This window comes from Solenopsis invicta, chromosome 16 (genome assembly GCF_016802725.1).
Source record: "Solenopsis invicta isolate M01_SB chromosome 16, UNIL_Sinv_3.0, whole genome shotgun sequence".
NCBI lineage: Eukaryota > Metazoa > Arthropoda > Insecta > Hymenoptera > Formicidae > Solenopsis > Solenopsis invicta.
Genome location: NC_052679.1, coordinates 15,236,958 through 15,254,090, shown reverse-complemented (window position 1 = coordinate 15,254,090; position 17,133 = coordinate 15,236,958). Strand labels below are relative to the sequence as shown.

General features: G+C 38.6%; 1 long non-coding RNA gene across 1 annotated transcript in view; it reads left to right on the top strand.

Moving 5' to 3' along the window:
- Window positions 1–10,781, top strand: part of LOC105199306 — a 203,027-nt gene extending 192,246 nt beyond the window's left edge. Inside the window, exon 9 of the long non-coding RNA XR_005576631.1 lies at window positions 8,607–10,781. This is a non-coding gene — a long non-coding RNA (uncharacterized LOC105199306). The remainder of the gene's footprint in view (window positions 1–8,606) is intronic.
- Window positions 10,782–17,133: the final 6,352 nt, after the last annotated feature.

Sequence of the window (17,133 nt, the reverse complement as noted above, 5' to 3'; positions counted from 1 at the left end):
ACGATTTTTTTCACGCGTCGTGATGCTGGCATCGAGTTTTCTCTTCAAGCTCATTACACGTTACATGAATCAGTTTTTCGCGTTTATGCAAATATCCACGAATAATTATCGCCCACCGGACTACAATTACGTCTGCGGCGTTACGTTAAAGAGTGCGTTGTAGAACTTGAAAGAACAACATCCTTCACGTCACTTATTGCTCATGAATATCCATAAGTTGAGAACGGCGCGGGATGTTACGTCACGTCGGCGGTGTTAATTATACTCGCAATTAGCTGCGTTTCGAGATAAAACGACTCATGGGCACCGGTGACGTCCAGCTCGACTCCGCTCCCAAGATCGTATAATTTTTTAATTTTAATCATAATTCAAATAGATCTCGTCATATTTTTATTCCCGTCCACCTATGATACCATGCAATCATTTTTAATTAGACGGAGAGCCATTATATCTAATAGCCTATATTTATATTATAACCATAACGTGTTCGGCGGAGCAATTATGTGGCAATTTGGGCAAATACTCGATGCGCACGGCGTTATATCTTGATGAGCTTTAATTATTTCGGCCACGAGGTCGAAATAACGAACGTACCTTGCAAATATTGCATATATAAGAGAAATTAGGCTAATGAGCGCACCTTTCGTAGGCAATTACATAATGGTGCGCAGGAGGCCTCCTTAATTACATATTGGCTCAAATATAAATCTGCTTGCTCAACATTCCGTTGGAATTGCTCAAATATTGGTGAAACCAATATTGCTGCTCAGAAAATATAAGTTTTCCATGTCTCAGTTGTTAACAAAACATCATTTTATTTCATCGATATATCGCAATCTACGTGGACATTGCGAACCATTGATACCTTCGCCCGCTGCGATCGATTATCGTTAGCCGATATTCGTGTCGCCGATATTTCTTACTCGCATCCGCACGATACGGCCACGAAACGCGTTACTTACGATCCATGAATATCCACGGGGTCCGGGGAGCAAATCGTGTGGCTGGCGTGCTCTGATGATAGGTAACCATGTGTAATGGAGTGCTAACTACTGGCCACCTCGCGGACCAGCACACCTTCCATCGACGAGGAAGGTGGTCGAGGGGGTTGCGTGCGCGCGAGAGAGACGATGCTACGCGAGAGTAAGGGGAACGATGAAGAGGGAACGGAGAAACGGATGAACCCCGTTCTCTTCAAGGCAATGGGGCAAGAGAGAACGAAGAGGCGAGAGAAAGAAACGAACGCGGTGAAAAGAGAGGAAGAACGAATAACGAGAGGAGAGGGGCGAGAGGAAAGAAGGTATGCTCGTGCAGGCATGTCTCGTCTCTTAGTTTCTCAAACAAGGGGGCGGTACCTCCAGGCACACCAGTGGCAGTCAACCGGGATACCAGAGAGTTTCGTGGGACCTAGCGTAGTTGTAGCTCAAGAAGGTACTTTTGCATCGAGACGACGAAACATCAGGTGTTTAGTAAAGCGCTGGGACATGGATTACAATAAATTTCTGCAGAAGCGACTTGCTTCTTGCTAATTTAAATTTCAACGGAGCAACGAAAATTTGATGAAATCGCTTTTGTACAATTAAATAGTACAAATGCAGATTATTTAGATTACATATTTTTAAGTTCGACAATTTTTAGCGTTTATAAAAAAATGTACACGTGTTTTCTAAAGGTTAAAAAGTCTGATAGATACATTTTTTGTATGAAAAAGAAATATTTAAAAAACTCTTATAGTTTATCGTAATTTTCTCATTTGATTTTATAAGCTGAAAATAAAAAATTAGAGGTAAATAAGACTGTTACGTAAAATTTATTAGATCGAAGCTAAAAACTAATTAGTGATATAAGTATGATGGGGACATTCATATCTTTCTGTAATTTTTGAAAAAGAATAAGAAGATATTGAATCAGCACAATTATAAGTACGAGACGATACTTTGCATATAATTAAATTTAATTAAAAACCCAAGTACATTAATTAAACTAAACATTCATAATTATTATTTGTAATTAATAAAAGCTATTAATTTTTGCAGTATTATTCCATAATCGTTATTCTACATAATTTCATAAAGATCTGATTACTCGATTCGGTCATTCTATCGAAAAAAATAGATTCAGGGAGAAGAACTTTCTCGTCGCAACTTTTGTTCCTCGTCGAAAAATAAATGTTTACCTACGCACGCACATACGCACATTTCTCGCGCGCTGGTGAGCTAGTTGAGCAAACCCGTTCATTATCGTTACGATCATTATCATCATCGTGGTTATCATCATCATCATCATCATCATCATCTTCCATATTGGAGTGTTTGTTCTGGTTCTCTCCGCGCGCGCGCGCGGCGATAAGCGAGTAAAAAGTAATCTGTTCGAACGGAGCCCGTCATTATCGGGTTATTACCTAAGTATCGAAGTGGAAACAGGGCCGCGTCGATATCAAACTAAATGGCAAAGAAAAACAAAATTTCACCCGCCCAAGTCTCCATGAATCGGACTTCCTAAGCTCCGATGTGCACTTTTGTTATTTTTTTCAACTTGAGAACGGTGAATGTACGAAATTGCGAACGAATCTTATCAATAAGAAATTTGTACGAAACACTTATTTCAAAAGGCTAAGCAATAACGATTTATCTCGAAAGGATAAATGATCGTTGGAAGATTTTATAAAAAATTATATAAATATTTAAGTTTGTAGAAAAATGGGAGTTTATATTGGAAAGTTTATGTTTATATATTTAAATTATATAATTTGTAAATTATATATAATTATACATACTAATGATTTGTGACATTTAATAAATTAATACAATATTTTTTGCTCTAATCGCTTTTTTATACGTTTCGCATATTTTTTTGACGCGTTTCTTAACCAAGTGTACTTATTGAAATTATGCAACTTGAAAAAAATTTATAAGCATCTAATTTTTATTTATCGCCTGATTATTAATACATATCATTATAGCTTGTGTAATAAAGGTTAATTATAATCATTTTAAAAGAGGCAGTAAAGTTCTAATCGCATACTTGCATAAATAATTCTTCTGATGAAAAATTTATAAAACATGGTGCAAGTAAGAAGTCATAAATCATGATTGAGAAAATTGTAAAAACAAAAAAAAACAAGTTGTGCTCGTTTTCCGTACAAATTGCAGTCGTTAACGTACTCTTACTGATCGAATACTCAAGATTCCCGTACACACAAGGAACATCACAGAAGTCTGCTTTCGTGAGAGACTGATCTTCTATCGTCCAATAATTCCATTCTTAGCATCAACGGGATCGCGGATGCGCGTTTCGACTCTCTGGCGCATCGTCCCGGTGTGCACAACCTAGTGATTTGTAATAATAAAATACCCTTTATCTCGGGGTCTTACGCAGCCCGATATTCAATCGGACACCCTCCACCGCTCGGGACTGGCCCCGAAAATTCGATAAATCATAACCCAATTTCAGAATGATATCAATCGCACAATTCCCCCTCCCTCCTCCCCCGCGCCCTTTTCTTCCTTCTCTCTCGTTCCGTCCCTTTTTAGTTCATTCGCATGCCCTCGCACAAAGATACTTCGTTTCGAGCGCAGCATCCGTACTCTCCTCTCATTCTCTCGTGGTTCAAGGCACGATTTATAAAGCAAACACCGTGCGGCACCCTGCAATCAAGCTGCAAACGCGCCTCTTCGGTTTACCGGCTGTCTTTCTCTCTCTTTTGCCTTCTCTCTGCCTTCATCATGCACCTCTTCGTCGTGTATCGAATCGACCGATCGGCACTTATACGCCGCGTATCTCATACCTCCGAGCGCGTTTACACCGTACTTAGGACTCACTCGGCAGAGAATAAATTAATAGTTTCTCCGGATAACAGCTGGGGCATGGAGTTTCGACGATTGCCAGGGACGCAGAGATCGATTCGTGGGCGCACGAATCTTTCCAGATCGCGATTGGTCCATCTTGCCAGTCGCAATTTCTAAACTTCCGCAATTTCTTAGCAGGCGAATATGTTTTGTTCATACTGCAGTCGACAAGTATCAAAATCGAACGAAATTGGAACAGAAGTATTAAACTGTATATATGTATAGAAAAATTTTGAAAAAACTTAGAATTTAAATTGAATCTTTTTCTTTAAGAATCCAAAGAGTTTTAATATTGAAAAAATAATTGAAGGCTGCAACACAGTAAATTGTTCCACAAAGTGTAGGTATACCAAAAGAAATTGAATTCAAAAATTAATTACTCTAACTTTAGGGTTCGTCTTCTCTCGTTTTACGTTTGTCCACATTTTTGCAAAATATAGGTTAGCCCATTGTTACAGCAAACCCTATAATTTATAAATTTAATGTTTCTACAAATTTGCAAAATGCGACCATCCCATCGCGGCGTCTGAAGTTGTTTTTGTATAATTTCGGTTTACAGAGAGCCCGTCGCGCGTGCGATCCTCCACGAGGAGGATCCTCGTGATCGATAATGGCTCGGAATAATCGGCCTCAGTCCGGATACAATCGTGAATGCCACGCATCTGAAACGCAGAGATATCCAAGATTCGCTCTTCGTGAAGTACAAATTAGCGGTTCTCTCCCGAGATAAATTAATAGTTCTGTAGACAGCTGGCATAGAGTTTCGACGATTAGTACGTACACGCGGTGAGCACGAACGTCCGTTCGTGTTCGATTGTTATCAGGAAACGGAACGCGCGGCGATTTCATGCCCGCACCGAACAGGGCCGCCGATCTTTATTAGCTCGTTGTCGGCCGTGGGTTTCGAATCCCGCAAATTTAATTGCGCATTTAAGTGAAACCCTCGCGTCGTTTTAACGATCGCCTAAAATTCTTTACCTCGTGATTTTCGCATGTCTCTCATCGGCGAGTCGAGATTCGACTCATTCATTTTCTTATTAATTTTCTTGCTGACGCCTTCTCCTCCTGCCAATTATAAATTTTAGTTATAAACAAAATTCCGTTGTATCGCAACGACTTTATCGAAGGATCTGTTGGAAAATTTAATTAATTTCTAATTAATTTTATCTGAGATCTACAGGATTTTATAAGATCCAAACTTTAAGGGGGTCTCACCAAGAAAATAAATTTTTTTAAGAAACAAAATCAAAAGGTATAGACTAGTATTACGCGGAAAAAATATTAGTTGCGCAGCGAGGATCTGTGATTAAATCTTAAGCTGTATACTACTGAAATCTAACTACCACGCAGATTCTTGTTGCTGCAGCTGCTAAAGTTTTTTTTTTTCGTGTATTAGACGTCACGCACAATGCTGCCACGCGACCAGGTAACAGGCTGACACATTTATCCTCATTTTGTCAAAGTGACATCTTCATTTTAACATAAAAATGGACTTTACAAATGATCCGAAAAAATGCGTAGCTTCTTAGAGATCGAAGGACACGAATGTCTTAACAAAAATTGCTTTTCTCCGTGAGATCTATTATCTCCTAAAATTAGTTCCAAATAAGTCGTGAAGCATCGCTACAATGTATACTTACATTAGATACGGAAAATTGTTTGAACGAAACATTAATAGAAATGGAAAATTCGAATGGCAGAACAAATGGAAATTTTCTCTACGGCACATTTTATATAAAAGATCATTTGTTATCCAACGTTTACAAAAAAAGGAAAAGAAATAAAAACGTTACACGAAACAAATTCTAGAAAACGAGACTATATTTAAAACTAAATCTTTCTGAGTCCTTTACGTCGGTCACGCTTTTATTGGAGGATTACACATAGTGTAAACCTAACCGTACACGCCGCTTCATTTTTCGTGATTTTTTTTATATTGAACACATTCCATTGTTTACAACGGTCCCTTAATTTAATGTAAGAGATAGGAACTCTTTTCTTCCGCGCTCGAGTAAATCGAGCGCTCGTGATATTCGCAAAAAGCGATCATTATCTTGCGCAACGGCAATTCCGCGAACGGCGGTCGTCATAAAGTTCCGAGATACGAGCGAGGATGTAAGTCGAAGAGGGGCCACGCGATGATCGGACGATTCTGACTCGAAAAAAACGCTCGACTTTAGTCACGAAGGTATCCTAAACGTTTGACGAGTCATGTCGTAAACCGTTTTGCGGAAGAGGCAGCTCGATTGGCCTAAACGAAGGGATTCGAAGAGAGGACTCGCAGGAGGTGACTTCGGGAGCCGCGACCAAGTCTAAATGTCAAGGCCTCTCTGCAGACAGGAAGAGGATCGAACCCGGGGCCCCGATTGTCGAGATTTGAGCGCGAGACTTCCGAGGAACCGCGAGTAATCGCCCATGAAGCGCCTAATGACAGGTCATTAATGAATAGCCGATCGTTTCGTAAACCGCAAGGCAGGTAGAGCCACAAAGTAGCCGAAAGTATAATTCGCCCGACGAATACCGAATTCTACCCTCGTTCCAGCACGAACTAGCTGGCCTGCGAAACGCGGGCACTTTCGCGGAAACCAGCGCAGACGTTGTAAAAAAAAATATTCAGAGCGATTCCTCAAACGTAAGTCGACGTAATCGCTATAATAACGGGAGCGCTCTTGAGTGCAATTTCCGACATTGTAGAGATGCAAAATACAATTCCATCCAAATTACTTCAAGGATGTTGTCGAATAACAGCCTAAGATGTAGCCTAAGAAATATATTTAATTGTTGAGTCGTAAAGTGGAAAAATTCCAATTTACTGAAGAAAAGCACGGGATACCTATCGAAAAACATTTATTTTCTCTTTTGGGAATAGAACCTTTAGATTACGCCTTATTCTTTAGTAAAACTATTTTGGCCCAGTTGGAATTCTTTAACTTGAAAGTATGAACTTGAGAGCATTACTCTAATTTCATGCTTTAATATGGCCCGTGGCAATTATCAGCTATAAAATTCGAAAAATACGTAAATATTTTTAAAACAGTTCTCTTTCGGAATTTCTAGCGCACGTGTCTGAAAGAGCATTCTTTTAGAAGAATTATTACAGCTACCAAGCAACATGAGTCACCGACTTATGTTGTTTTTCGTGTGAATAATAATTCAGCTAAATAGCTGAATTCTAAGAAAAGAATGTTTCACTAGATAGTTTTTTTTTTTTAATCGTGTATCTCTCTTGATTATGAATTCTCTCAATCTCAATTTCAACAAAAATTATGTTGTTTTCTAAACAACCGATTTACATAAATTTTACTTAATTTCGAATTAAAGACAATTTTTCCAATAATTTTGCATACTTTCATAAAAATCCTTTATTTGCAAAAGTAAAATTAAAATATAATATAAATTTATATTTATTTTTTTTTCGAGAAGAAAGAGAGGGATCATTAGAGTGCAAGAAGCGAAAAGTATTTCCTCTCTCTGTCAGAACGTTGCTATGCGATGGACGCGGTCCGAATCCGTTTCGTTTGCCATGATATATGCCCAATTCCACCCGTTCTCCCCCGGCGATGATTACAGGTTGCTCGTGCATTAGACCCGTGTCTAAAACAAACCGCTCCCACATCTACTAACAGTTTAAAGCCGCAGGGCGTGACTGCCGATGCCCTGTCGGGTTTCCTACGTATACCACCGAACTCCTATTGCGGCTGCTATCCGCTATTTGGACTTGGACGTCAATTGAGGGATCGAAGGATCGATCGCGGAAGTTATACGCAATATCGCGCAATATACCACGAATGTGTCACCGTCACAGAAATATCCTAGTCTACGACCTACTTTAATAAGTAGTGTCCGAAAATATCTTTTGGATTCACCGTAAATTAAAATTAAAAGTTTAATAACAGCGAACGGTATAAATTTAGGAAGAATTACCATTGATTAAAATTATATAAAATCAATTGATAAATGAGAATAAAAGATACAAGTCTGTGAAGAATAATTATGTGTCAATAACTTGGATATAGAAAGTGAAAATAGTATTTTAAAAAATAAGCAAAGAGAACTTGTGGAGCCATTCAATATTTAAATTAAAAATTATATTAATTTGCACAATATTTGCATGGTTCAATATTTACGGATACGATTCTTTGCCATAAATTTCAAATCAATTATTACGCGCATATCAATGCTCGATTGTTATCGAATTCTTCATCGTATTTTCGTTTAGTCGAAGTTTCCCAAAATATAACGAAGATTTTTTTATACGATAAAATTAAAAACAAAATGTCTATTGAATACTATAATAAATTATAAATCATTTAAAGTACTATAATAATTATAAATCAAATAAAAACCCATTTTAAATGCACTATAATTTGCATCAAATTTCAGGATAAAATGTCATTTATAATTTTACGTATTATATGTATTTCTGATACATTTTAATGAATTTTTTAAAGATTTTAATATACTTTTTATTTATCTATCAATTTTTGTATCACACGACTCATAAGATTATGAATTTAATTCTATCCTTAATTCTTACACGACTCTTTTCATCCAAAATGGACTTAATTAAGGAGCTATATACATTAATTTACATTAATTTAATTAACATTATTTTCATATAACAACCACTTTTTTCCATTAGATCAGATTTATGACTTGCAATTTTCTCGATTTAACGAGCCTGAAGCGTAAAATTTGCGATCCTGTCTCTCTTATTTGAAACCAAGGATATCTCGAAGTACGTTTTATCATCCGCAGAGTCTCCGCCTACATTAACTGTCGCGAACGGAATGACGCGAAGAGAATGACTTGCGATCGCAGAGTAGCTGCTGAAGATGCCATTGATAGCGTCCTGGCGGAGGTGCGCTGGCATTCATCACCGTAGGACCTATCTGCGTGAGTATCGCGATTCTCTTCGTTATATCGCCAGACGTCTATGTCTTCATACGCGCTGCGCGTTGTCCGATTCGCATTAGCGTTATTTATCGCGAGCGTGAGCCGCAAGGTCGAAGGTGTACGCACGTAACCGCGCACGGTTGTGTTCTTCATATTGGAAAATAAGAAAGAAAGAAAAGATACGACGTATGGTGAAGTACAACGTGCCCGCGGCGTGATTCGCATGAGGAACCATACGTGATCGAGGCGTTTAACCTTGTGTGACCAGATTTTTTAATTGCGATAATGAAACGCACGCGTTTCGAGCCTCACGCGATCTAGAGTACTTGGAAGTGCTCCTTCCTTTTACTGCAAAATTAAAAATATCACACCTGGAGATACAAACTTTCGTAAATTTCGAAACAACTGTTTGAATTACAGTTAAAAATTCACGCTACTGCTGTTCATATAGATATGTCAGAGATTGAATGGACAGTCGGCGGTACGTATTTTCTAAAAGCGAGGCTGTTCAGGAAAATTAGGACCTCTGAGCACCTTGCGTTTAACACGAGACTTCTCTCCACCTGCGATTATTTCCTCGCCTCCGCCTCCTCCTCCCTCTCCCTTTCCATGATCATATAGTTAGACGGACATATTACGGAGATCATTATAACGCGCGCGCGGTCGAATTATTTAGTGGAGTCTCCATCGGAATTAGAGGGGCCCGTCATAGGAATTCTGTTTTTCTGCTGCCTTCTGGGGAAGGAGGGTGTATATAATCAACATGTCAAAATAGTTTCTCGAGTAGAGCCGGTCCTACGCTTCTAATATATATCGTTTGAATGAGACGAACGAACACCAGGAATGTAAAACTGCGCCGCGGGCCCTCGACACGTCATTTCGAAAATTAATCTCCGCAAGAGCTTGCTCCCCCGCCCCCGTTATAATGTATTATTATAGAAAAATTCCGTATAATATATTATGTGTGTAAAAAAAGGAACAAAAGAAAATTTATGTATTTACTACAAGTTAACATGCATCACTGCATTATACAAAAAAGAACATGTTAAATTGTATGAAAAATATATGTAAAAAAAAAACATTTTTGTTATTAATCGATTCTTGCACTTATTGTTCATATAATTGTACATATTCTTTTTATATAATTGAACCATTGTATGATAAGTAATTGACAGATCATTTTTACGTTGAGATACTTTCTTATTTCTTTTCAATTTTGACATAAATTTTTGAAATTTTTTTTTAAATTACAGCTTTTAAAAAATTAAAAAATAAATTACAACGCACGTATTAACTGCAGAAAAAATCATTATAATTAGGAGAAAAATTTTGTCGAAACATTTTGACTTTGATTCCTTTACCGTCAATTGATTTGACACAAATTTTGCCTCGCTAGATCTAAAGTTCTTGAATTTATTGAATCTATTGTCAAAAAAAGAGTTTAAAAAGGTTAAACTGTTTCAAAGAAATTTTGTAGTAGAAAGACAAATAAACATATGGCCAAACTAATACTGTGAAATTATAAAATAATTTTCTATGCTGCACAACTAAACAAATACAAAGTAGTCAAGCGATAACTACGATACTGTAGTGAAAGGAATGGAATTGAGAAGGGGAAATTGAGATAGATAGAGAAAGAGAGAGAGAGAGAGAGAGAGGTGTATGGGTCAAGGGGCCTCCCGGGGTTAAATGAAAGGGCGTTGATTATGAATTTTGAAGGATTCTTTAACCGCAGCGTCTTTAATTAAACTTAATTACCGTCAGAAACGCCGTTCGCTACCCTAAACGTCGCTAACTCTCGTCTCTCGGCGTTACAGAACCGTATGATTACAGACTAAAACGGTCTCGTCTCGAATATACAACATGTCTCATTTGAACTCGTTTCTCCTTTTCCTCTGTCTACTCATCAAAACAAGAGGCAAAGGGAATAAGAAAGGGTTCATACTGGAAACGCGCTACGGCAAAAGCAGCTAAATCAAACATATAAACTAAATAAATAACTGCATCTATATATATATATATATATATATATATATATATATATATATATAATATATATATATATATATATAAAATATGTTATTTTTAAAACTGTCTAAAACATAAACGTAAAATATATGTAATAATAATATTAATTTATTAATTGCTAATTTATGCACATATGTGTATAAATAACATATATAGAAAGTTATATAGATGTATAAACTTCTTTCTCATGCTTGTATTACGGCTCAAATATAACGCTTGAATTGAGACAGCGAAAAATGTCGAATCGTCGAAAAGCAAAGTATCGCGATGCGAGACAACGAGGATGGAGGATCGAGGCGTGTCTTCAACGAGATCGAGATCGACGAGCCTCTTACCTGGAACGGGACACGCCGCATCGTCTCCCGCGAACGACGCGCCAAGAGAAAAAAGACAGAGGAAAAAATAAATCAAACGACGGATTGGGAGGGGTGAAAGGGGGGAGGCAAAGCGCTAATAATAATAATAAACAACGATATCGACGGGGATTAATGCTCATCTTGATAGATCGCGTGATACACGATCAGGACTTCAATTTCGGCCGCGATGCGCGAACTCTCCTCTCGCATAACCGGGCGGCATGAATAATTCAGGCCGAAATAATAATGTGTGCACGTGCTATAATCATACAAGTCAAATATAATTACACCGAGGCAGGACGAAAGCAGCCAAAGAGGATTGACGGGGGTGAGTCGCGAGCAGTGAAATATCAACGTGTCGCGAGGGCGCACCGTTATGAACAACGTAACTCGCGACGATTACGCTCACCAAATTACTGCTGTTAACGATTAATTCGTATCTTTTTTATCGTTGAAACGAGAAGTTCTCTACTGATACATTTTTACGTCACTCTCTTGCACTTGTGCCCTCAAACGAAAATCTAGAGATATAAAGCGAATCCATAAAAATTTCTACGAAATAATTGCGCGCGTCGCAAAACTCACACTTTTCCCTTTCTTGTCGTTAGACAGTTAATGGAAATTATTGTAATCGAAACGATTGGAGATTTAATGTTATAGTAAGTGTGGCAGTAATCCTTCTAGAGATAGAGACGACACCCACGCTCGCAGGTGTGAATCTATCCGGGTCGTTCGAACAAGCAACCGCCTCTCATATACGGACACGTTGTCGAATTGATTCTCGAATCGGTTCCACAACAACGACGTGTTTTCAACTATGCCTATCTGATTTCATCTCTTTTTCGTGTCTCGATCAATGAATAATACATGTCTCAATTACTAGCGTTACTGTCCCGCCAATGACGGATCAGAACGGCATAGAGAGATTTTTCGACAAATATTTACTATAGATATGATTTAAATAAAAGATCTTAGATAGTTAAGTAATTAGATTTTAATCATTATATTTAAAAGTTATTAAAAACTTGAATGATAAATAATAAAAAAAATTAAAATCAATAAATAATAAACAATAATAAAATATTACTATTGAATAGAAATTTTAATATTTAACAGCTTTTTGAATTTTTGCGAACGCTGCTCGAACTTTATTTTAATGCGCGAAAAAAGGATATTTATCATTATTTTATAATACTTAATAGCTATATCAGAAAATGTTAAATTCCTGACGTCATCTCTCATCTTTTAATGGAATCCTCCGCAGCTTTAACTGCTCATTACTATGTTATCATTCGTGAAAAATTACTCTCAAGGTAGTTCACGATTCTTCCACATCATTACGTAATTACACATCGTTTCAGCGCATTAGTTTTGCGTGGAATCAAGCGAGTCTCTCGATAAACGCGAGTAGCCGGTTTTGATTAAACATCATCCAGCTATTTATGATGATCTACCAACCGGATGTTAGGAGAAAAAATACGCGCCTCCTGATGCACGCCCTTATGTATATGTGTATATCCATATCATTATTACAAAGTTAGAGATTGCCCATATCCAGTGAGGACGTCACATCCCTTATTTTGCAAAACAAACGTTTTCACAAATGATGCTTAATTGGTGCCGATATTAATTCGCAGGTACCTACTTGTACTTGTCGCATGTAACATTATCGCTCTATAGAACATTTAATGCAAAGTTGAACGATAGAAAGACATTAAAATTATGTCACCTTTCTATTCCAATGTATTATTATTAAGTATATTTATGTGCATTATGAGAGTGCTATTGTAATAATAAATAGACCAGAATCTTTGAATTCTCTCTTTTTAAAAGTTAATCTGCAAAGAAATCTTTAGTTTATCTATTTTTCTTAAATTTATCCTCGTTTAGAAGAAATATATCACGTAATTAATAAAAGTTTGATAGACCAAACTTGAATTATTAATTGGACAATTCGATGGGTTGCAAAAGAGAGCAGAGATTAAGTCAGACACTGATACAGATATGTACATCGTGTTCTCGAAAATTTAGCCACCTCGTTTGATACGATCGCGCCCACAAAAAGAATAAAACGGCAAATTAATTTGCTCCCGGGTGTGCTTTATCTACCGCTTGAATGCAAATCGGCAGCAATTCGTCTTGCTCATTCCGTTGCCATGGGCAATAAAATGTATTTGGAAATTAAGACATTCGCCGGCCAGATATAGCAACTGGTCGAAAAAAAAAAGAGAAAAATGACTCGTTCTGGAAACAGTTAGGATTATTTATGAGAAATTATTTTTTAAAAATTTTATTTTATTCATATTAATATTGTATTTAATCTATGGAAATCATTTTTAAAAGAAAATTAAAAAATACGAAAGTATCATTTTATATCTCGTCTCTTCGTACACTCAAAAAAGAAATGTTTAACTTTTTGTAAGATATTAAAACATCTTGTCTCTGTGTTTTTTAAATATTTAAAAGTGTTTTAGTTTTAAACAGTGCTTAGATTTAAAATTTTAAAATGTTTAAAACTGAAATCTTTTACAATTTTTAGTGTTTGAAATATAAATACCGTTTAAAACGTTTTTAATATAAGGAATAGAGGCAGAAATAAAACATTTTAATATTACACTTAAAATATTAAACACTTCTCTTCTTGAGTACGTGTTTCTCTTCGAAGTGAGCCTCATATATTACCATGTACCCGTAATACATCGCAAAACGTTTGTAACTCGAGTTAGAATCGTATTCCCCGGTCGTTCCTTTTATCCGGCTTACATCTGCCGGTCCGAGAAGAATAAGCGCATCACGTGCCGCCTATTAATAACGTCAGACGAATAAAACTTTCCGCGGTATCTGCGATTGTCATCCTGTGACGCGACAAATTCCGCGACGCCACACCAAAATCTCCCGAATCATCCTGATCATCCTGCCCCTTGCTACTATAGTAGCACTGTTTTGACTTTCACTGAATATCGGCGCTTCGCTCCCGTACGCTTCGATACGCCTTACGATTCGATACAATTGACGTAGCAATTGACATCCACAGTTGTAAGGCTGCGTTAAAGCTCTTTGATCAGTTCTTCTGTTTCTACTTAAGAAATGACTTTTGATAAACTCGTCGCTACATCTCGCAGTGTATATATCTCGAGATTAACGAATTTCAACTAATCGAATTAATTGTTCACGATTTTTAAAAATGTTCTGTACTTTGTATAATAATAAAGTTGTTGCGTTGCGATTGATACTTATTAACATTTATAAGGCAAATACGTGGAAAGAAAGAGAAAGCTATCAGATAGAGGTTGACTCTCTGGAGAATCTTAGGTCTCAACTTAGGTCTTAAGCAGTCCATTCTCGTATCATTTACTCTATAAAAATCACAAACGACCCGATTCCCGTTCCTACCCGTTCCTATCCCTTTTGTTCCCCCCCAAATTCGTCGGAAACGTGATCAACATCGCAGAGCGGGCTCTCACAATCTAAACTCCATCTTCCCGCTGCTCTTCCTGCTCCTTCACGTATATATTCGTCCGCGGGAAAACGGGCCCGACCAGTCGCCGACGGCCCGGTTCGCTTCCCCGTGGGCCCGGCTCGGTCCCGCAGTGTCCTCTTCGGCACATATCACCGCGTCATGGCGACCGCGATTTCGGGCCCCGCCGTCCCGCGCGCGAGCGTACGTGTCGCGCATCTGATACAGCCGTAACAAATGACATCGTCGAACCGGCGTATAGTCGCCGGCTGGACTATCTCTTCATCTCGCGGACGACGGCGACGGAGCAAGTATTGTCGGCCCCGAGGCCGCCGCGGGCCCACTTAGGCCCGGGACAACAGTTGGTCGGTCAACCGTCGAGCGGTCAGCGTAAGAATCGTCATAGGATCGTTGACGTTGGTGAACGGTCAGGGCGGTCAGTAGTTTCGCCGCGGTTTAAGGGTGGCTTAAGCGGCCCCTAGTTAGAAGACATGACGCCGGATTATGAGCCCGATGCCGGAGCCTCACGGGGAGGACTTTCGTTGTAACACGTGTTGCTAACCGGTTCCACCTTAATTGTCTTAAACGGGCACCATCATAATTCTGGGTTTATCTCTCGGGGCGGCCAGCGCCGAGCGTTCTGGCTTGACGTCGCGACGTCCGTCCGCTCGCCTCGTGATCTAATGATGATTTCGAAATTGATGAAGCGACCGCGCACCCGAGAAATAATATCACGAAGAGGAGTAACGGAGATCGCTATTAGTTTGGCAGTTGTAATAATAATCGCCCGAGTTGAGCGAACTCGACGTCGTTATTATCATCTTGCCAAATGTACAACACGCAAATGAAATATGAAATATGATTTATAATACAAGTATCGACTTTCGTGTGGGCCAAGCACTTTTTCCAAATCCTCACCTCGCAATTAATGCAATGATGTTTATTTCTCTTTCGTTATTACAGTTCTGCATCGTCATCTGTCTGCTCTTAACTTGTGCGCCGTTCTACGTAGTTTGTCACTTTTGCGAAGGTTCTACTCGGAACCTTAATACGAAGAAACTTTGTTTTGGCTGTATTTTAGAAGGTCCAAGTACGGTAGAACACGATACTTGATAAGATACGAAGGGCCGGCCTGGAAAAAAAATTCGGGACCCCGGGTCGTGTCCTGACGATCGTGAAGGAAGGGCCGGGGCCGAAATTAGGTTTGCGAGGCACGTTTCTCCCCTCTTGCGGCGCGGCGCGAAGAGAACGCGGCTTTCGGTTCACCGTGCGACGGTGTCAGGACGTTAACCGTGAGGTATCCATCACTGCCTTACCGAGAAACCCACGACACGACGGTGTTCTGACTTCGGTGGATCAGGTTAGATAAATGTAATAGTCCATAGTTCAGCTTGCTAACAAGGCTAGCCTCCCCTAGATCCGAGATAAGATCCAGCGGTCCAGCTGACTTCGGGGCCCGCTCATAATGAGGCTTAGTAGAATCCGATCGCCGATTAGGGCATTCTTCGACGATACTTCATCAATCATCGGAATCGCCGCCGAATTCGTTATGCGAAATCCGCGCGTCCCGTATTTACGATAATTTCATAAATTTTATCACGGCGACTGCCTCATCGTTAAACGTCGAGAAAGGGAGAATTGCAAAGAGAATCGTCTTCATAAATCTATGCGATGCGGAGAGAGTCACAATCTTTCCCCTTTCGATACGCAAAGAGACAGGCGGTATAGTTACCTGGATAATTAACTATAAATTTTAATTACGGTATGATTTGACCTAGAAAGCAAGCGAGTTATCGATATAAACGATACATTTTGAACGATTTGTCGCGTTAACTTGATGAATATCACAAACAAAATGACAGTATTAATCATCGCGGGTAATTTCAACGAAACGTCGCAGTCGAGCGGCATTAATTCATGCCCGAAAATAATCTGTTAACTGCGAGCCGCTCTCTTTCGATTAATAATACCGATAACATTATTACCAATCGACCATCGTGTATACAAAGTGTTCCAAATTATCGAATGTTTCTTAAATGGCAGATTTATTATTGGGGCTAATTTAGATTTGGTTTCTTTTTCTCAACGGGAATCGAGAGCGTTTTTTAAATTTATCTTTGTAATAAAGCGTGAAACTAAAATTTCAACAAACCTTAAACAAAAATCGAAATTGGAAATCAATTAACAAATCGCTCTGTTACAAATGTTTGGCGAAACTTAATTTTCAAGAAGCATTTTATTTTTCATTGCTAACTATTTGAAGGCTGTGTTGATATTTTCATTTTAAAGCGCACATTTATCTCAAATCAGTTAAGGAATATGCGAACCGAAAGAATATCTGGACACTCGGTATGTATATCGCTCGCCTAAAGACCGGATTTCTCAGAGATATTAACGGCCCGTCTCTTTCACAACGTAACGAAATGAGGCTTGCAAGATGCACCAACAGTTCTCTCGCTCCTTCCTTTTCTCTTTCTCTCTTTCTCTTCCCACGTGTTGATTAAGTTGAAATTTATTATTAAACCACGCTGATATGTGTTCCCGCGCA